Source organism: Gymnoscopelus braueri (genome assembly GCF_963280865.1).
Source record: "Gymnoscopelus braueri genome assembly, chromosome: 7".
Lineage (NCBI taxonomy): Eukaryota > Metazoa > Chordata > Actinopteri > Myctophiformes > Myctophidae > Gymnoscopelus > Gymnoscopelus braueri.
Genome location: NC_137608.1, coordinates 36,209,418 through 36,232,520, shown reverse-complemented (window position 1 = coordinate 36,232,520; position 23,103 = coordinate 36,209,418). Strand labels below are relative to the sequence as shown.

Below are 23,103 nucleotides of genomic sequence, written 5' to 3'. Positions count from 1 at the left end.
TTTTGTGTGGAGGGGGGACAAACAAACAACAAAGAGCGTTGTGCTGAGGATGTACAGTTATTATAATAGCCTGCTACTGTAACTGTACCTGCTACAGTAACTTGGCCACTGCGTGCGTGCCGTGCACTACCGCTGGAACCGGTGTTTGGACTATAAACGCATCGATTTGGACCATAGAGAAGGATGAACGGGCTAAATTAAGGTACATATCGGAATAGGTGGGTCGTTGCATTATTATCAGACGGAGAATACAGTTGTACAACAAATCCATCGGGTGAATATTATCCGAGTCCGACATCGCCAAGTTGAGGCTGCACTGCGTGCGGGTGCCTGCTGCACGACTACGCTATAATAAGTCAAGAAAACCAGGGTAAGATCATATTATTATTATTTTTCCTGGTGAATGTTACCATGAAGAAATTGATGATGCCTATAATAGCTTGTTAATGATGAATTGATATTAAGATAATGCGGGCATTTTGATTTGGACGGGCGCTGCTGTTGTATGTATATACGTGCTTTTGCTAAACAAACAAAAAACAGTCGTTTCAATGTATCACGCCAGAGAGAACAATAGGCTACTTCATTGTAAATGTCGGTTTTTACAACAAAATAAACATTCTGCGAAATGTGCAGTTGTCGTCAGTGCACACACACAGACAGTGAGTGAGTGTGACGACCTGTCAATCATCTGAGCCTACTATATTCCATTGTTTGGCCCCTCCTGCTCTGAGTGAGTCAGAGTAACCATGGAGAGTCAGTCAGTCTCCCTGTTCTTTCTTTCTGACTTGCAATTACCTGGGATGGAGCAGGGGCCAGTTGCTAGAATTATTCAGTGTTGTAAAGTAACTAAGTGCATTTACTCAAGTACTGTACTTAAGTACAATTTGGAGGTATTTTTTTTACTTACTTCAGTATTTAAAAAATGCAATGCTTTTACTTCTACTCCACTACATCTCAGAGGAATATCGTGTACTTATATTCCACTACACTTACTGTATATGAAAACTTTAGTTACTAGTTACTTTGTAGATTTTAATTATCATTATAAAACACACTAACCACTTCAGCCATATATATATTTTGGCCTTTTGAAAATAGTAGATCTACAAACTTGCGATGCAATACATTTTTTAATACATTTTGAACCTGTGAAATGGGATATTTTGCACAATAAGTACTTTTACTTTTGGTACAGATACTTTTGTACTTTTACTCAAGTACATTTTTAATACGGGCCTTCTACTTGTAACAGAGTATATTTACATTGCACTAGTATTGCTACTTTTACTTAAGTAAAACATGTGAGTAGTACTTCTTCCATCACTGGAATGATGTGTGGCACTGGTGGCCATACTCTCACATATTGCCTAGGCTACCTGCCTTTGATTCCCTTGTTGCCTTTTAATCATGGCGCACATATTGTCTCAGGGTATATAGAGTTGATACAATGCTGTGCGTACAGCTGGCTGCTGAGCGCCTAGGTACCAGAGAGAAAAGATGCATGTAGATTAGAATAAACAGTAAGTCAGTTAAAAGGTCATGCCTTGACAAGCTGCCGCTACAGCATCTGCCCAGATGGCACTTTTCTGCTTTCAAATGTTACAATGTTACAATTTTCATTTACTCAGTGTTCTGTCAGAACACATTCATTCTTACTCCTGCCCCTGCTCGCTCTCTCTCTCTCTCTCTCTCTCTCTCTCTCTCTCTCTCTCTCTCTCTCTCTCTCTCTCTCACTGACTGACTGCACATTATGTATGTCTAAATATGAATTTCATTCTAGGGCTTGCATTATGTTTCGGTGCAAAGCTTAATGCATAGTGATGGATGATGAGACGACTGTACTCTGTGCATTATATTTCACTATAATGCTAATTGGACTACTGGTACTCTAATACCCAGAAAGAGAGATGGATTTAGGCTATGGATGTCTGCATGCATATTGCCATTACTTTACTGCACGCATATTTCCATTACTTTACATATGACTACATGTCTAGTATACAAATATTTGAAGCATGGCCAAGCATGGTCAAAAGTAATTATGTTGTGGTATAAGGGAGATGGTATATGATCTTACATTACTTAGCTAATATTTGAGTATGCAGTACACAGTAAACCCCAGTGTTCATTTAACTCAGAGAGGAACAATCGACCAAAATGGGTCGATTGTTACCGATGGGATTTGAATTATCAATGATTATTTTACTATGTAGGTGGCTTTAGCCTCCATGTAGCTACAAATACCTTGTGAAAAGTCATTGGTCTTTCTCATCGAATCCACTGACTCAAGACTTGGCCTAGCTGTAAAAAAAAAACACACTCATTAGCCAGCTAGCCATTTCACATTCTTTTCAGGACTATATTGATCCCTAAAGGCAAATTCCCGTCTCCTCACTCATCATTCTCCATGCAGAGGTCAGAGAGTGCAGGTTCAGTCACAGAAGACACCCCTTGGAGCTTCTTGATTTAGCTCTTATTAAAAGACAGCAGCAGGGAACATGAACCTGAGTCCTGCGGTGAGAGAGAACTTTGTCTACTGCCTATACCAGTGGTTCTCAACCTGTGGGTTGGGATCCCCATGGGGGTCCCCACATGATTTTGGGGCGGCCCCCAGATGACAGTGAAGTGACAATTTAATGACTTTTAAGACCTTTTTAATACTTGAAAAGAAAAACTACCATTACTGCATCAAAAGTAATCAACAAACTACTATACTATAAAAACTGGTCAAACATTGGCCAAATTGTCAAATAATATAAGAAAGAGGCAAAAAAACCTGAAAATATCCGATCTACAAGCTCACAACGCCTCGTGTTGGGAGGCGTTCGGAGCTTGTAGATCGTCTATTTTCACAATATATATCTGTGTTACCGTGTCAAACTAAATGTAATGCCTCAACTCCTACAATTGCTTGTCAGGGTGGGGGGGGGGGGTCTCCAGTTCAAATATGATTATTATGGGGTGTTGTGACCTGAAAAGGTTGAGAACCACCGGCCTATACAACCCATAGGAGCACAGAAGTGAACATTAACCACATTTCACCATTTGTCTGTATTTTTGGCACATTTTCAAATAGTTTTACCTGGCCCCTCACTTTTAAGCGCTGTGAGCTTATTGATTGGCTATTTTTATTATTTGTCATACAACAAAGTATATATTATACATGGGTTATACATAGATATAAGTTAAAATCCAAGTTGCTTTGATGGAAAATAAGGGATCCATCTGCTAATTCAGTGGATAATTTAAGAGGAAACATGGGCGATTTGTCATCTACATTTGTTTCTTTTTATTTGGAGCAACAGATTTGTTTTGCTAGACCTACAGTACAGCCCATCCAGACTTGTCAACAATGCATCAATAATGCAGACTGTGTAGAATTTACACAGTAAAATCCTCAAAATTGACACTTATACGTAAGTCCATTTGGTTCCATTTTGTACACTGTCAGAGTTAAATGAACACAGACTTTTACAGATTTTACAGTGAACCAACTGTCTGCCATGCCTGTTCAGCAGGCTGAATTTGCTGTTTGGGACTTGCTGATTGGTGTCATGTTTGTTGAGAAGTGGTTGAATTGTGACCTCACCATAATGCTAATTAGACACTGCCATAACGACTTGTTGACTGACACAGAGGAAGGCCAGCAGCCAAGACTGTATTTGTTTCTCATCATCGCTGAGCAACAAATGATGACTGATTACATCAGTTATTAGTTTTTCTCGTGTCATTAAACAGGATGAGACATTGGTTCTCAGGGACCCAGGCTGCTGCTAGTTTAGTATAAGAAATACAAAATTCCCACTGTCCAGTTCTAGTCGATTGTTCCCAGATGAGACTAGAATTCCATGGACCAAACATTATCCCTTAAAGGACAACTTAGTTTTTTTACAACCAAGGTTTATGTTTTAGATTGTAATTAAAGTAAATAAAAGATGAGTGTTAAAACTTTTTTTTTTACTGCTTTCTATAGTTTTAGCAAATTTCGCAATCTTTTTTACAGTGGGCGGGGCATTCTGTCCGGTGGCTAAATATGTCTTTTTTTACACAATAACCCGGCGTTTTCTTTATTATTATTTACAGTAGCTCTTCTAGCCCCCAATAACTCACATCTGGCCATCAAAGACCACAGGACCTTTTTTATTGTGTAAAAAAGACATATTTAGCCACCGGACAGAATGCCCTCGCCCACTGTAAAAAAGATCGCGAAAATTGCTAAAACTATAGAAAGCAGTAAATGAAAAAAAAAATAACACTCATCTTTTATTTACTTTAATTACAAGCTAAAATATAAACCGTGGTTGTAAAAAAAACTAAGTTGTCCTTTAATTGGGCTATTTAGGATGAGCCTCTCCATTAAAATCTGCCTTGAGTATATGTTAAGTAAAGGCTATTGATGATCAATATTAATTATTATTCATCACATAAGACCACCACAGTAATGAGAAAAATGCAAAGGGCTGTCAGGTGTGCACCATTGGTCCTCTTAATCAGGTTGTTACTGTACAAAATGGCAATCAGCACATCATCCATTAGAGCCCCACTCATGTCGTAAGGTCAAGCCTGATTTATACTAAGTTGCGCACCAGTGTCAAAAAATCTACAAGTTCACAACGCTCTGAATGCAACACATTGTGAGCTTATAGATCTGTTATTTTCGGTGCACAGCACTGACACACAACTAAGTATACATCAGGCTTGAGCAAGTCCATTTTCTTCCAAGCACTTCAATATTGACATGTAGGCTATTGGGGCTAATTTATAAGTAAGCCTTGCCGAGCCATGAGGCCCATCTCCTGTTTCTGTAGCGTGAGGCAACTTGATGTACACATACATCCCCTGGACATGATGCTAGTATGTCGCAGGGACTTACCCCAAACCAGCCCTTGATGCTGAATGCCAAGCAGGTAGGCACTGGGTTCCATTTTCTTTGGTATGACCCTGTCTCAGGGCGGCCACTCTAACCACAAAGCCACTGAGCTGCTAATTTAAACTTGTGTCATTATATTCAAATGATTTCCTACTGAAAAACATATATATATTTTTTAAGTGAGTTCTTTTTGTGAATCAACAAAGTATAAATTAGCCCAAAGGCATTAGTGTTATTGTCAAGGCATAGTGAGGAGATCAAAGAAGGAGATGGTAAATGTTTCTGCAATGAGTGTTCTGTGAGTTCTCAGTTGCATATGATAACCTCAGCATAATGAGCATATCCTTGAACAATTACTGTATGGAATAGATTTGATCAATCTTCTAGTATTTCAGCTCAGGTTTGATCCCAGTAACAGCCAAAAGCCATTGGGCCTCATGCAGCATTAAGTTCCTAATGTTTCCTCTTACATTTCTTCCTAAGTGAATTCCTAAGAGAATTCGAGTCAGATTCATGAAACGTTCTTAAAAGGCAGAATTGTTCGTAACTTATGTTCTTATGATGATGAATCCCAATCCTCGTAACTTGAAGGGGTGTGCCAGTTAATCCTAATTACCATAGGTAGCCACCCCACCAATCCCCATATAAGGCATGACTGCATGGCCCTGCCTGCAGTCACACCTGTGTTCTCAAACATTTTCATGTCAAGGACCCCCAAATTGACATGCATTTGGCTGCTAGGGAATTGTTTTCAAGATTGATCAAAATGTTTCGAAAATAGCCGATCTACAAGCTCAAAATGGCCAGTAATGGGACGTGTTGTGAGCTTGTAGATCGGCTATTTTCAAACAAAGTATAAAATAGGGTTAAAGTGATTAAACTGTTCCTCGTTTACTGTGGACCCCCTGGTACTTCCTCAAGGACCCCTGGGGTCCCCAGACCACACTTTTGAGAACCTTTTTTGCTCTAAAGATATGATAAAAATATTATTGTAATTTAAATCCTATATTATACTGTAGAATTGAAGAAACTTCGAGAATTAATTATTTTTGCACAAACATGTCACACTTAAGAACTCAAAGGCCACCCTAAGAGTGCTCTTCAGTGTGTGTAGATTCTGTTCTTACCTGAGAACAGATCACAGCTAAGAAAACATTGGAGTATACCAAAATCTTCTTAAAAACTTCTTAAGTGGGTCTAAGAAAAAATGTCCTCTTAAGAACGGTTGCTGCATGAGGCCCAATGTGTCCAGAAAACATATTGCAGGTAGGGCTGAGTGATATGGACAAAATAAAATATCACAATATCTTGTGTAGTGATAGTGATGTCTTGGTGTAATCGCCTGTTTGATGTGCTTCAAGAATAACATCAAATTCTGTCAAGAATTCTGTCAAGAATTTCTCTGAACCGGTGTAACAGGTCGAGACATCCCATGATGTCCATACTCAATATTACTTTGTAATGAGAGTAATTTCCATGTTTCCACTGGTGCATGGTGTGATGGATCATGGGTAAAACTGTCCTGTGGCTGTATAGTGATCAGACTGACTGACTCTGGCTGTGATGGTGACTGGGCTCGGGGAAGCCAGGCCAGAGCCAGAGTGAATAGCTCTTTATGGATCAGACACCTGCAGAGCTCTGCTCCCCACCACCTCCGTTGTCGTTCCGATTGATATTCACCTCCAACCCACCCCAGGCCCTGCCTGCCTCACGAGCCTGCCAGGGATCAGTTGACTTGACACCTGCTCTGCGTCATCTACTGCCATGCAAACTAGAGAACTCACATCTTTGTCTGGGTCGCAACACTGCATAGCCAGGCAGAGAGCTTCATTAATTAAACTTTATAGATTGTTTCTGTCAAGGGGTAAAATTTAGAAGTGTGAGAACGTCACGTATCACAGGAATAGAGTTGAACTACTGTATATGAAACGACTGCTTTGTTCATAGAAATCTTACAACTTAAATTGAATTGAATATGTTTATTGACATTTTTAAAAGCACATACACCAATAAAAAGATGCCAAATTTAAAACTCAAAAGACTAGACAAACAACAGTGCAATAACCAACTCTACAGTATTCCTTTTCCATTGATTGTGGTCCCCTCTTGCTGTTTTGCTGCTGCTTTGTCTTTTTACAAGTTTACATGGTCATTTGGGATCTTCTAGGAACCATGGATCCATAAAACGTGACCGTAATACAAAAATAAATTGACCGTAACAAAAAGAAAAAGGGCTTCCATGATGAATCTTATATTCTTGATAGCTGTGACAACTTTGCAGATGAAACCTTTTGTCCAACAAATGATTTAATGAATGAATGGAAAAAAACTAATCTAAATAATTGATATGGGGGGGTTGAAAAATGCAATAAACATTTGTGTCAATGAAAAAAATATCAAAAATGAAACATTTATAATTGATTCATTGAAAAAGCAATTGATATAATAATCACTACGCTATCTTAGAGCTATATTGGAGAATCTTGTGGAGATCGTGTGAACTCTACATTGACAGGGCGAGACTAAGACTGAACCCTGGACATTATCGCTGTGTGGCCACAATGCTGACCACTGAACCACTCTGCCAGTTGCCACCCTGAATTAGTACTCTGATGATTCTCAGTTAAATCATTCCTCAGGCACATCCTCAAATGGCTTCTGAATCCAGTGCCAGACAGACATAAGATGTCTTCAGGGTCCAAATTGGTTTCTAATCAGATTTTGTCAGCATTCATTCTCCACCCAGTTGCTGGGAGACCTGGGCATAATGGGCCTCATGCAGCAATACGTTCCTACTGTTTCCTCTTTCATTTCTTCCTAAGTGAATTCCTAAGAGAAGTCGAGTCAGATTCATGAAACGTTCTTAAAAGGCAGAATTGTTCGTAACTTATGTTCTTATGATGATGAATCCCAATCCTCGTAACTTGAAGGGGTGTGCCAGTTAATCCTAATTACCATAGGTAGCCGCCCCACCAATCCCCATATAAGGCATGACTGCATGGCTCTGCCTGCAGTCACACCTGTGTGTGATTGCTGCTCTCAAAAATCACAGGAAATCACACAGAAATAAAGTTGAGAGAATTAAGTAAAGAATACCTAAACTAAAGTCTAAAGATGGTTGAACACCAGTCTCCAAACCTAAAAATAAATAAATCAATAGTTCTGTGGAGGTACTTCTGAAGTGAACAGCAAATTATTTTATTTAATTAATGAATGTACTTTATTATTTCTCTCACATTAATCGACATATCACCACTAGACATCAATGTAAATTTGCTGAAATTATGTTATCCATATTTCATGTTCAGGAGTAGCGTTAGTAGTGGATGTAAAACATTTTATTACTGAAAGCTGGTGGGTGGATATGGAGGGTCTTTAAGGTAGCAGCTGCTTGGTATGTAATGGGGTGGAAATAGGGGTGTGGTGGGTGATATGGTGGTGCAAGGAGGGGTGTAGAGGGCTGTGTGGGGGGTATGGGGATGGGTGTGACGGGTGGGTATAGGGGGGCTTTCAGGTAGGAAGGGGACTGGAAAATGGGGGTGTGGCGAATGTCGGGGATATGGGGGTGGGGGTATGGGGGGGCGATGAGGGTGGGTTGGGTGGGGGGTTATGGGGTGGGTATGGGGCTTGGGCTTCAACTCAACCGGGTCCGTTTGGGTTAGATTGTAATTTCAGACCCGTTGAAAACTCTAAATTCCTCTAAAGTCCTCTTATTTTTTAAAATATTCTTTATTTTGCTTTTCAAAATTCACATCAGGAATTAACCCAAAATGAACCCATCAGCTGCCCAGCTCCATCAGCAGTGGTCACAAAATGGCACCATCCTCTGTGACCTCATAATGGATTGGAATAGCAGCCTTGATCCTTGATAACCTTGATCTTGCCTCTACAAAAGTCACAGATGTGTATATACATACATAAACAAACATTTAGGTATTAGACAGTTCATTTGATTGTCAACAGCATATGGTGGGGATGTGCTGGTGTGATCAGTGTCACTAAGTCCCTGTGCTTATAGGATGTCATGATGTCACACAAGAGCGTACACCGCCCACACACACACACACACACACACTAAACACACACACTAAACACGCACGCACGCACGCACGCACGCACGCACGCACGCACGCACGCACGCACGCACGCACGCACGCACGCACGCACGCACGCACGCACGCACGCACGCACGCACACACACACACACACACACACACACACACACACACACACACACACACACACACACACACACACACACACACACACACACACTGTACATGCAGAATATTCTCATCATCACTCTCTGAGACATGAACAAATAATCCTGACTTTCTTCTTGTGGTTTTGCCCATCTGTTTCTCTGTAAGTCTGGCTGGCTGGTCTGACAGACAGTCAGACTGTACATGTGACTGTCCGTCTGTTCAATGACCTCGATCACCCCAGTATGGGTCACTGTGTCACATGCAGTCAGATTAGTGCTGGCCGCTAACCTGTGACCTGCCTTGACTATGTCTGGGGATAAGAGCTGCTTAGTTACTACTTACTACTGTTACTACTGTCCTGGGTAGTGTAAATACAGGAATGTCAATAGTGGGACATGAATACAACTCTCTTTCCCTGGGTGTGATATAAGAACAAAATGGATGCCATTTAAATATGGTCAACACACAAAGATCAGACACTACATCTTGAGAATGCATGTGGAAAATACCACATTCATATACCCAGGCTGTCAGAAGGCTGTCCATTGTAGTCTCCCTTGTCATGAGTGGTAGTTGTAGCAAATGATTTACGCTAAAACAAAACTATATTGCCTCTCAAGTTAACAGACCATTCCTACCTTCCAATGACCTATAACCTGAATTTTATGAACTATATTTTTATTCCTCTTGGGGGATGGAGCCAAACAGCAGCAGAAGTTGAAGAACCATCCTGTAAAAAATGTGGCAGCCATCTACAGTATATTGGCGTCTCTATTCTTTCACAAGGTTATTGGATTTTGTCTCGCACTTAATAGAGCTTTGCCTTGCATTGGTTTGATTTTAGTTATCGTCCAGTCTTTATTTGCTGAGCCAAAGGCAATCCAAAGAGATTAAAATAAAAAAAACAATCAAGTCATAGGCTATTAATTTGGGGCTATATTAATTGAGTTAAGTGACATAATGGTAATTTAATTTGGTAATATTGATTCTGTTACATGCTATTGGCTCTATAATGGTAAAAAATTAAGAAGTCTACTTAACTATGATTAGGTTTCTGTGAGAAAGTTAATACATAATACTGATGTGTAGGCAGCCATTCTCATCTGCAAATCATGGCATTGCTCCTATTTGACAGCAGCAGTGGTGCTTGAGAGTGTGAAATGAGGTTGGCACATCATTAGATGGTTCAAGGAGAAAGAAGGCACCCTAACAGCAACTGTAATTTGTTTGTTTTTTGATAGAGAAAGGTCAGACGAAGCTTAGGGATGTTTTCTTTTTACTTGCTTCACCTTGTATCCCTGCACTCTGTAGGAGTGTGAGATGGTCTATGGGAAATGCCTGTCCTATTGAACTTTACTGCTGAGTGGCAACCCATTCCTGTGGAGAGCAGCTTGATTGCTGATCCACTGAAAAGGACATATACATGATGAGAAACAAGCCGAGGTCAAAATCTTGTAGAGTATATGGCTGTACCGCAATGTAAAAAAGTATTGTGTTATCCTCAACCTTTTCAATGTACCTGTATATGTGTTCGGCAATGTGTACAGCATGACCTATGTTTTTTGTTATGGCGAATAAATCAACTCAAAATCAAAGATTGTCTGAAACACTGGAGGGATTTGAATTTGAGACGACAGATATAGAAAGCGGTGACATTTGGCCACTCAGTTTCTGGCCAATCAAATGAATTGAATGACAGGTTAGCAACCACATAGCAACTGTTTCCTGATGGGAATTCCCACATATTGGCCTTGAAGTATTATTCAAACAGAAAGTCCTATAGTTTTCCAGAGAGAGACAGAGAGAGAGATACCTCTATCTTTATACAGCGATCATATTCCACTGTATTTTGGGATTGTAATAGAGTGGAAGCAAAAATCGTAATACATCCATATAACATTGTGGTATTTGTGATAAAAAGTGTATCAAGGCAAAAGGTCCTTGGAACGAGCCGGGGACAATATTTCACATCAAAGCTCAAACTATATTACTTTGGTGATGCCTCCTTCATACACGTTCATGCTTTTATTTGCAGTGTAAAATTGACCTAGTTTTGAATAATAATAATAATTAATTTTTTTTTTATTTTTACATTGCTTTATTGTCGTGTAACATTCACATTCTGTGTGGATGTACTCATGACACAAACAGCAGTTTTTATTCATGTGAATTAATCACACATTATAAACACTCCCGGTGTTTGCCATGTTGGTCATAAGGTATTGTAGTAGTATCTGGTTGAAGTTCAAAATCACAGATTGTTGGACAGCGACCCATTGCTATTTTTATTTGTAAGTGATTTCTATTGTATTACACAGGACAGCACAGTTGAGAGACTGGAAGCAAGATAGGGAGGGGATGACTTGATGGATCATGAACCAGATTGAAAAAGATTTATTAGATTTCTGTTTGGTTTTGTAAACAAATATAACTGGCTGAGCCACAAGTTCACCTTAAATTTTTCTAAAATGGCCTTTATTCCCTCAGTGTGTGGATGCTATTTCCAAAATGATGAATTGGTTCTGAAAGGCATTACCAATTAGCATACACAGGAAGCTCAAGTCTACATTTGTGGGGCCGCATTCCCTCTCTGTGCTCATCGGAGAGAGGCCTCCACTGTCACAATTGGATTAACAGGGATTAGAATACTAATACTGTTTTTGAATACATTTCAGTAAAAGTATTGAGTACGTTTTAGGAAGCACTTGTGTACTTGCACAGTGGTGGAACATTAGACAAGAGATTGCAATTTGTTGGCCTCTACAAGAAGATATTCTCTAGAGGTTCCAAGTATCAATCAATATTATTATAAGTGCATAATCTTTACTCATCCTTAGAATAACCGTTCACTGCTCAATGACAATGAACAAACCAGCACATACTGTAGGCCTAAAAATGTTAATGTGCAATGCAATCCTGCTGTCATGACATTTTCACAAAAACAAAAAGCATTGTACCCATCCTTTTGATGAATGGACGATGTCCTGTCAGATAAGTATTACTTTAACTCCTGCACATATATTCTGGGGTCCAACACAGTGTTTAGTACTGCGGCCAGGCAAGCCAAGTGACAGCTGATTTATGTGGGGTCATGCGAGTTGGCCTCATGAAGAAGCTTGTCAAATAAAAGCAGGAAAATGTTTTTCTCCCTTACTTAAGCGGTTGGCAGCAAATATAAAGGGACACTGTCAGAACATGAATGTGGCAGAGGAGGTGCCAGCGTATTCATCAATGCTCAGCTTTATGTGTGGTAGAGTTTTTGATGTGCCTTTGGGTGGGGGCGGGGGATAGGGGGTCTTAGGTCCGCTGTGGAGAGTGAAAGCGAGAGGCCTTGACCAGCTGTGCCTGAATGATTGTGGATGCAAGCTGTCTTTCCTGCCTGCCTGCCCTCCTGCCCATACCAGAATACTCATCCAGGGTTTGGAGAGGAAAAGTAATGAAGCGTGGCATTATCTGGCATATTATGTCGTCTGGAGACGGGTCTGTCGATCGTCACCAGTGATTCAATTTAACAGTTTAATGGGGAAGCTCTTTCATTTTTGGGGTTAGGGAGTTGCTTATTATTCAATTACATTTACGTACCTCTTCTAATACCGTACCTCCCTCTGCCTCTTCTGTATATGAAGTGTAGCTCACGTGACAATCCTCTGTGTATGTGGTATCCGGGCAACCCAGTGGAAATCACGGTCTGTGTGTGTTGTCCAAGTGTTAGTGTTGTGATGAAATCAACTGTGGCTGCTGCAGAGCTATGCAGCACAGAGGGCAGTGCTGCAGTGTCTAGAAGAATGCTTCAGCCATGAAACCAGATATGCTGCACCAGTCCAGCACACATAGTGCAGGCATGGAGATGCACGAATAGACATACAATTATGCATACACATATATATGCATATAACACAGGAAAAAACACTTAAAGGTAGGGTAAGTGATTTGCTTTTGTTAAAATAAGTGTTAAATAGCTCTATATTCTGATAATAGTCATTGCTATAGAGTGTTTGTTCTGTAAAAGGAGTCTCCCATGTCTCTCCAGCTCTTTCTTAAACAGAAAATGCATTTTCAGTGCTCTCTCCTGATTGGCTTAAACTTTGTCACCTACCTGAAAATGTACTATATTCTGTTTACTAAAGAGCTGGAGAGACCCCTGTGACCGAACAAACGCTCTGTAGCAATGATTACTATCAGAATATAGTACTTTAACCTTTTTAACAAAAAACTAATCCCAAAAATATCACTTACCCTACCTTTAAATGGGAGTTAGGGGATATATTAATACACACACACATTTGTAAATACAGCAACTATATACAATATCATTATATAATATACATAATTATACAGTACATACTTACTGGATGACTGAAGCTTCGTCAGCCCCTGGAATCACATAATTAGTCTAAATGAATGGTTGATAATTCTTCTGCAACAGGAAGAGCTTGGCTAAGCTTTTCTTCGCCCTACTTTGACAGTTGTATTAAAATACATTCGTCCAATTTGTCTGTCCTCTACGCTGCCCTGGTATGTGCTCTATCCTGTTTGCCATTATTATACCTGCTGGATATACACTCATCTCCTCTTCTGTGTCAGTGTATTTCCCCACTGCAAATTAAATAAGATACAGTCAGACACCATCCAGACCCCCTAGATGCAGGCCTTCATTTTGGTTGCCTTTAGCTGTCAGCATACAAACTAAGAAGTGAGTATACCACTTAACTTGAGAACACAGGTGTCCCTTTCCTTGCATGGGATTGGATCCTGACGTCGTCCTTGGTCTGCTCTTCACTGTCTCCCCATGCACCTTTTGGCTTTTTCTCTAATTCACATGCTCTAAAATGTAAGGACAGGGCTGCCCTCTCTCACTCGCTCTCAGGCAGGTTTTGATAAAAATTCCTACTGTGTATGCATGCCAGTTGCGCTGAAAGCATTGGCTCAGATTGTTTCAGCTTTCAGCAACACTACAGGCAACTCCATGTGAGAGGAGAAGAGACTCCAGCACAGCTGCTTCAGAACCACATTATAGCAAAATCACTGGGAACTCTCCAGTAACCACAGAGTTATGAAATGAAGCAACACCATGTATACTAAGAAACCCCCCCCCCAATCTGCAACATCTCCACATTCCTCCTGCCATCGAGATGGAGATGGAGATTGAATCGCTCCGGTGTGAAAAGACACGGCATTTACTCCATTTAAACAGAACGGTTTGCACTGGAAGTGGTGGTGGGACAAATGCAGGGACGGTGGGTGCAATAGGATGGGTGATGGGTGATGTTCTCAGCGCTCAGTAGCTCGGAGCCAGTCATGAAAGGCCCAGCAGGAGGCCTCTGCAGCTAGTGTAGGTCTAGAAAGAGACAGGGAGGGGATACAGGCACGCTCGAAGGGTGTGTGTGTGTGTGTGTGTGTGTGTGTGTGTGTGTGTGTGTGTGTGTGTGTGTGTGTGTGTGTGTGTGTGTGTGTGTGTGTGTGTGTGTGTGTGTGGCTGTGCGTGCTTGCACGCGCGCGTTTGTGCAGAGAGTGAGTTGTAGGTAGACGAAGGAAGGGATAGATGAATGGATTGGGTGGTGAGGGTGGATGGAGAGAGTGGAGCACAAAACTGAAAGAAAGTAAGACAAACAATCCACATTGTCAAAATCCACATTGACAAAGTGAAAGAGAGGGAGTGGAAAAGAGAGAGAAGGTGAGGGATTGAGAGTTTGAGAAAAGAGGATGATAAGGAATGGACTCAATGGAAGGAAAGAGAGACTAGAAAAGGTACAGAGTTTAATGGACAGACTTATTCTCAGTGCCTTACAGTACCTTACAGCATGCACGTGCACACACATAGACATGAAAGGGGGCTTGAGCCCCTGCCCTTTTACCCGTCGCTAAAAAAAGTGCCCTCTCCAGACTGGGGGGGGAAAAAAAGGAAGAAAGATTCAACTGCCCCTAGCGGCCTAACGGTAAGGCTGACGGAAATGCCAGTGGATGTGTTGGATGCAGCTCAAAGTGAACTTTTCTCAGGTATCTAGTATGTCACCGTACGACCTTCCTAGCCCGTGTTATTAAAGAAAAACGGGCGACAATGGCCAAAAATCGGCGACCAAAAATCGGCGATCGAAAATCGGCGAAAGTGGCAGTTTTCAAGATGTTTTGACCATTATCTCTGGAACGGAATGTCCAATCTGCTCAGTTCAAAGCTTGTTGGGTGCGTGACTTTTCGGGTTTTTGGGCCTAAAAGTATGATAATTGTCCGTGAAACAAAATCCAAAAAGTGCCCTTTTGAAATTCCAGCCCCTGCCTCTCCAAATCCTTCTGCACGTCCCTGCCTTACAGTACCACTCATGCTCTTAACAGACTTAAGTAGTGTTGTGACAATGGCTTGATGGCTTTCAACAGTAACACTACATAACATAACATAACACATAAAACCAACACATTTCCATCCATAGCAAATAATTACTTTATAACACAACAATAGAAAAACACACAAAACTGAACATGCCCTGGGGCATGCTGGGAAATCTCCCCCAGCCAGACTAAAGACTGTGTGTGTGCGTGCGCGCGTGCGTGCGTGTGTTTTGTAGTTTGCAACTGTCTCTGTGACAAAGATTGTATTCGGGTAATTTTTTACCCGAAGACAATCTTTCTACATTTTTGTGTACAGCTTTCATGGAAAGCGTTAACAAATGTTCTTTTACACCTATAGTTTTAGTTTTAAGTTAGTTTTAGTTAACTCTAACTCCTTCTATACAAGGCTCAGTAGAGAATATGTTCCACAGCTTAAAGCAGTGGAATAAAGCCATTGTCAAGTATTACAATATCAATAAATGGTGTTTTATTGCAAGTGGTGATCTAGGGGATGTAGGGGCTCTATAAAATATCTGAATTCTATAAAATATCTATTGGATAGTGCCAGTTTACTTTAAACAAATAATAACAAATATAGCGTATCACTGTACTCCGGCACACAATCCCCCCTCCCCCTAATGTTTCATCACTGAGTGACTACAAACAGATGGTGACACCATGAATGGACTGTGGCACATAAATCACACGGGCAGAAATGCAGGGAGCTTTTGCAGGGATCAGAGAGAGAGGGAGAGAGAGAGAGAGAGAGAGAGACAGTCAGACAGAAAGACAGAAGGAGAGATAACATAAAATGCGGTTAGAGACAGGGATGGGTGGTGGGAGCAGGGGAGGAGGATTGATTAAAATAGAGAGGGAGCGATACAGCTGGAGATGGAGATTGGTGGACAGTGGATGAAGTAGAGAATCGCACAGTCAGTGGGAAAGAGACTGACACACAGGGAGAGATGGAGAGACAATGATGGATAGAATGGTGGACAGAGACACCAAAGTGGCTTTATGAAAGGGTTAGGTGTGTGTGTGTGTGTGTGTGTGTGTGTGCGTGTGCGTGCGTGCGTGCGTGCGTGCGTGCGTGCGTGCGTGCGTGCGTGCGTGCGTGCGTGCGTGCGTGCGTGCATGGTGAGTGTGTGTGTGTGTGCTGTGGGGGGGCATGCATGTGTTTGCATGATGAATCAAGTAATTTGTTAAGAATTATGTAAATGTTTTCATGATGAATCAAGTAATTTGTTAAGAATTATGTAAATGTTTGCATGATGAATCAAGTAATTTGTTAAGAAACCTTTCAGTATTCTCTGACATGAAAGCAAAATTAAAGTTTTTATTTATTCATTTGTCCTTGTACTGTAGTCCAATGTTTCAACATTTCAAATTAGCACAATTCTTAAAAAATAGTAGCCAAAGAGTCATGACAGTAGTGGTACCGGAGCTGTCAATATCACTTCAAATGTCATGTCTTGATTAAGTTCTGACTCATTGGGTTCAGTTAAGTTTCAACACAACAATAAGGCAAAAAAGATTAGGCTTCATATTTTGTCCTCTTTTGTCATTTTAACTTATGGGCAAAAATCTCCACCCATTACTTTTGGGAAATCTTGCCAAGTACACAGATGAAATTAAAGTGAGAAATTGTGATTTTCCAGGCAAATCCACAGCTCCACTGTAACAATAGCACGTATGCTGTGATATCGCAAACATATACTTCTTTCCCCTTTAGCTATTAAAATCCCCAGATGTTCTTACTGGAGCTATTTAATATGCAGAAAGGATCGGAACATAATTAAAGTCCATGACAAGTGATGCGACCCCAATTACCTCATTTTGGTTGCAATGGCAGGTCAGACAGTGAAATCGCTCTACTGTGTGTTTTGGACTCAGCTGATGTCAGGTCTTTTAGAACTTTTCAGAACACTAACAGATTTCCCAACAGAACATTGATGAACAGAGTTAGGATCAGCAATTAAAACAAAAAAGTGCAAGCATTTTGTGCTCATCAGTGGTGTAGTGCAGGCCAGGGGTCTTCAACAGGGGTCCGGGACCCCTAGGGGGTTCTCAGAGTTACTACAGGGGGGGCGCCAAGTCTTTGTGTGATAGGAATCTTTTTTTTTACATTGACCACTTGAACCCCAGCTTCCCTATTCTTAGGAGAACATTAGCCGAAAATAGCCGATCTACAAGCTCACAACGCCTCGCAGCGCGAGGCGTTGTGAGCTTGTAGATCAGCCATTTTCGGCAATGAGGTTTTGTATAGGGGGGGAAAAGAGCAACCAAGTACAAGTTGTCTAAGTATTAAGTGGTTAAATGTCTGAGATGTCTGAATTCATTAACATGAATCCAACGCTACACAATAGAGCTTCAAAGAATATGAAGCTATCTGTGAAATCTCTGAAAAAGTTGAATCTGCAACACAGCTTAATACAATATGTAGTGGGGGTCCCTGCTTCATCTCTCTCTCAGCTTTGGCTTGAAAAACATTGAAGACCCCTGGTGTAGTGGACTGGTAAAGGCCAGGGTGTTCAATGTCCAGCGTGGTTGAAAAAGTAGCCAGCTGGGTGCAAATGTTGGGGTGTGTGTTTGCATTAAAATGGTACATCAAACATGTTATGACAGCTTTACTTTAGATAGGACTATAGGGAAAATACAGGCTCATATTAATGAGACAAGTAGCTTGGTGAGGATCCAAAGGTCATAGGTTTGATCCCCAGTTTACTGTACAAAACGTTAACGCGATGAAACTGTGTACATATTGTTATACCATCTCTAAATGGTATAAGAAATTGCCTATTTCACTTTCACCCTAACCTATTTGAATTAGTGTCATCCTGTATTCTACATGGACAACTAGAATGTACATTGCCAAACTTTGACATATACCTGTTAAAGGGAAAGTTTGCCGATTTTCAACCGAAATGCCATTGTTCTGATGTGAGGGGATCAATAATAGTTTTGAAAAAAAAGAGAAAAACTGACTTCTGTGTATTTCTCAGCTAAGTGTTGATATCGTGAAATGACGTGTTGATGTACATGAATGGATTACATTTTTTTGGCTGATAAACTCTCAGATTGGAACTTTGTATTGCATGAAAAGCAAGGTCCCTTGTGTCCCAGCTTGCATCTATCTATCTTGACATAGTAAGTGCAGTAAGAAATGCCCCCAGCTTTTTCTCCATCTTCTGTGTGTTTGCAAGAGGTTATTGTTGGAGGCCAAGTTGGTATAACTTCAACAAAATCTCTTAAATTGCATTGCACACGAACTCAACCTGATCTCCAAATAACAAGCAAACTTTTGATTTTATATCTGTGAATAAGTCTTGCAAGTAAGACTGGTCAGAGCTCAAATCATTTCCTGTCCTCAAGTAACATCAACATTCTAATATGTTGTTTCCTTTTGCTGTGTCTGCACTAATATGTTGTTTCCTTTTGCTGTGTCTGCACTAACTAAGCTGCTCGAAAATGGAGTAAAAGCAATTTTCTGCTTGCACCAAAGGGATTAAGAATGCATATATCTCGGTTGCCCACCTCAAAACAGACATCTTACTGCCATAAGTGCCAATCTCCCTGCATACTTCTTCATTTTAGGCCTCCTATTGGATTTGAAATCTTTATCCAGCTGTTAGCAATGTGATATGGACATTTCAAGCTGTTCCCTTTTTATCCAGAGCCAAAGCAATGCCCCAAGAGATTCTGGTTCATTTTGTGGCAATTGCTAAAAGTCATAGAGAGGCGGCTGAATGTTGGGAAGCACATTGCACAAGAGATGGCCCGCGTCGTGCTTTCTACCAAGAGACCTAATTCTCTGCATGAGGGAGATTGACAGGTCTTTGGCAATCTTCCAGGCAAGGCATCCCTTTCCATATTTGTGGTGGTGAAAAGAAAGAAAAAAAGAAGAAGAAAAAAAAACTCCACCACCCTCTCCATCTTCTCCTCATTTTCCTCATCATGAACGTCACTCCTTAATCGTCTCTCATGGGTCTCGGGCCTATGGCATCTGCCCTCTATCTCCATCTGAACCAGCTGCAGAGGACAGGGATGTATGGAGAGATTATGCAGACCTCTGTACCCCCACGTACCCCATTACTCCCCAGAGGAATCCCACATGCCCCTCACTCCCTGGAGCTCCTCCTATAGTTTACTTTGATCTACATGTTTTCTAACCCACTTGAATCCCATTGGATGGATGACACGGGGAAGGGTCTATATTCACTGCCAGCCTATACACTGCCAGGTGTTTTTAGAGGCTCCATGGTAACTGATTAGATTATCAGTACTGTTCAGTGTGGGCTTGAGGAAGGATGTGTGCCTCATTGCACTTCATTAACAATAGTATAGCAACACTGTATCATAACATATGACATTCAGTGAGCATACACATTTGTATGCTCACTTAAAAATTACATCATGTTACACGAACAAAAAAGCGCAACAACACTACATGTTTCAGTTCATGTTTTTAATTGTCAGATGCAGTAACACAGAGACAGAAAGATTATGCATACAATAATGAAATGCTCACTTGTGAGGGCTCTCAACAATGCTTACCATAGGCCTAAGGCCAGTGTAAAAATATATAGGCCTACTGTACACAGTATGTTGTACTAAATTATAATTATGTAAACGTTCAAATATGAAAAGATTAAAGATAACTACAACACAACACCACAAGTGAAAAAATGCATTCAATAAAAAGAACAAAACAGTTCGTAGTATCATAGGGAAACCTCCTTCGGTGCTAAAGGTGCTATATTATATACCTTTGTCAAATAGAACCTTTGTCAAATAGAACCATTAAAGGTGGCTAAACTAAGCTGAAGAACCCCTAAAGAACCATACAGGTTCTTTTTACAGCAGCGGTGCTACTGTATATACTGTAGCACCACAACCACCCCATAGAACCGCTGGAAAAACAATATTTAATTTAAACTCTAGATGTAGTTGCAGATACAGTATGTAGGGCAATGTTGGCTAGTCTCCAGGGGGATGCCTGCCAGATCATATTAGCCATGTGTAATTAAGGTCTGGAATGGAAGTCTGACGTACAGCCACGGCAAATGAACACGGATGCCCTGTGCTTCATCTTGTCTAGTAAGCGAAGTCCAGGCACCTGCTGAACGGACGGCCAGGCTTTCCCTCTCGCTGTGTGCACTAACATACAACTGACACATGAACTGGCTACACATGAACACTAGAATGGATTAGATTATCTGTAGATATTAGGCCGCTCTCTCCACACACAAACACCAAGACACACCATGCATGTCTAATAGTCATGTTTAACACAGGAGCTGAAAAGTTCATTGACTTTTGGCTCTTTGCTGTATATCCTTTTTGCTAAAAGGATACAGTATGGGCCCACGGTATGTTTTAACCCATTGAGACCTGAAGCCGATTCTACATGTCTCCTAAATCTCAACAGTATTCTGAAAAACGTATGTTTCTATATCAGTGGTGCTCAATCTTTTTCATGTCAAGGACCCCCAAAATTATATGTATTTGGCCGCGGACCCCCGTCAAAATATTTTGTTCCAGGGACCCCCCAGAAGCAAAGATTTGAGTTAAAAATGTTCGCTTTAAAAATATATATATTCAAAGATTTTCACACATTTTCACGATTTTTGAAAAATAGCAGATCTACAAGCTCGTAGCGCGGCACTCGGTGCCGCGCTACGAGCTTGTAGATCTGCTATTTTTGAATAGCCTAAGTGTAAAATAATGCTTTTTTAGCTCAAATCTAAAAATGACACAGTTCCAGGTCTTAATGGGTTAAACAGCAATGATGCTTACTAATGTTCATAATCCAAAACAGCTCAGGATAGCTTAAAACTTTAGTGATTTTATAGTGTCTTAAAAGTTTATTGCAGCAATAATTTAGATAGAGTAGGCATCACATTTATCTAATGATGGATATCTCACTGGGGGAGAGGCTGTTTAAGCCAGGTTGTAAGTCTTCATTGATATATGTACTGCAAGCCTTATTGTGGCATTCAGGGGAACTGAACCAACACATGTAAAATGTCAACTGCTTGGAAGCGTTATGATGGAATGGCCATGATGGGTAATGGGCTGTGCTGTGTGAGACTAACAGAATATTCCACAAGTGTTTGCAATCGTCTCTCGGCAATCCTTCTGTGTTCTTTCTCTTTAATGGTATTAAGGATGCTTCGATACCCATACTGTGGCCTTTGCACTGCAAACACGTCACACTGTCAGCTTATATCAAAACACCGGAATTATTATATGGAAGGTGCAATTTAACGTATCATATTATTGTGGAATTATTTCTCCTTTATAGTCCACAGCTCAGTCCTTTTCTCTGCCACACACACATATGTGACCTACTATACTCCTTTTGAATGTAGATGATGGATTAAGTGTTGGACAAATCTTTTTTTACATGGTGGATTTTACAATCTTATTTCTTCTTTTGAGAGTAAGTAACATTGGACTGGATATTGTTTGAAATATTTGTATTCTGATACCCTAATGGTAGAACAGCCATGAAAGTATTAATTGGTATCATGGCATTGTTCTCGCAACTGTGATATCAAACCAAATTCTTTCACATGTGTGTTTTAAGCTTGTAGATCGTCTATTTTCGGTGAAGAGATTAAATTAAAAAATCCTATAGGATTTTCCAATCCAATGTAGGATTCGGAATTCCTACAAGAATTCGGTAGGAGTTTTCCGATGTTACAAAAGAATCCTATAGGATTCTGAATATTTATTATAAATTCTGTCACCTCTATCATAATCTTATTGAAAATCCTATTGAAATGTGTTCTCCCTACTCCCTACATGTTATATGTGGGCAATAACTACAAAGCACTCCCTGTCATTTAGTTTGAGAAAAAACAGTTATTTAAACCAGTGGTTCTAAAAGGTTTTCATGTCAAGTACCCCCAAAATAATGTACTTGGCTGCAGACCGCTATCTGAAAATATTCTGTGCCAGGGAAGCCCATACAAGATTTGTGTTGTTAATCTGTCCAAATCTTTTCAAAAAAAAATTTCAAGATTTTTTTTTTTAAATAGCCGATCTACAAGCTCACAACGCGTCGCGATGCGATGCATTGTGAGCTTGCAGATAGTTGGGGCTAACCTCATGCTATGAGCAAAGTTGTTGCATCCTGTTTTGGGCTTTTACAGAGAGATTGCGAGTGGCATGGATATTAGGAAAATGGAAAACACTTTGCTTAGCTGAGATGAACACAATAGAAAAGCTGAGAGGGAGACATTGCAAGAGATGACAGGAATAGGTATACAGTAGGTAAAGGAAAGAAGGTTATTCTGGTTGGATTCAATCTTAGGACCAGCAGAAGTCAATTTGGACCCAGAGATGGATTTAACCACTACACCATCACTTTGCAAAAGCAGGAACCAAAAAAACACCTTCACACTCCAGTATGGTGCTTTCTATTTTCTCCTAGAAGTTTCTCCTCACATGGCGCCAACTAACAGCCCCATTCACCAGAACCATCACAGCCTTCATTACTCTGAGTGCAAAAATACATTAGTGCTTATTAGAGGCCACTAAGCTCACTTCCATCTGCTCCTAGCCAGGGGATTAATTAAATGACTCCGCCTGGCCTATTACCTGCTTCTACCCTTTGCTGTCTACTGGTGTGAATGCCAAAATGTAATGCCGTCATATAATTGTTACTCAGAATATCATCAGGTTTCTTTTTATGTT

The 23,103-nt window shown here is 40.6% G+C and overlaps 1 protein-coding gene across 1 annotated transcript in view; it reads left to right on the top strand.

The window, feature by feature from the left end:
- Window positions 1-270: 270 nt before the first annotated feature.
- Window positions 271-23,103, top strand: part of arvcfb (ARVCF delta catenin family member b) — a gene marked incomplete at its 5' end in the record, with an annotated part of 301,150 nt that continues 278,317 nt past the window's right edge. Inside the window, one exon of the mRNA XM_080432834.1 lies at window positions 271-370. The remainder of the gene's footprint in view (window positions 371-23,103) is intronic.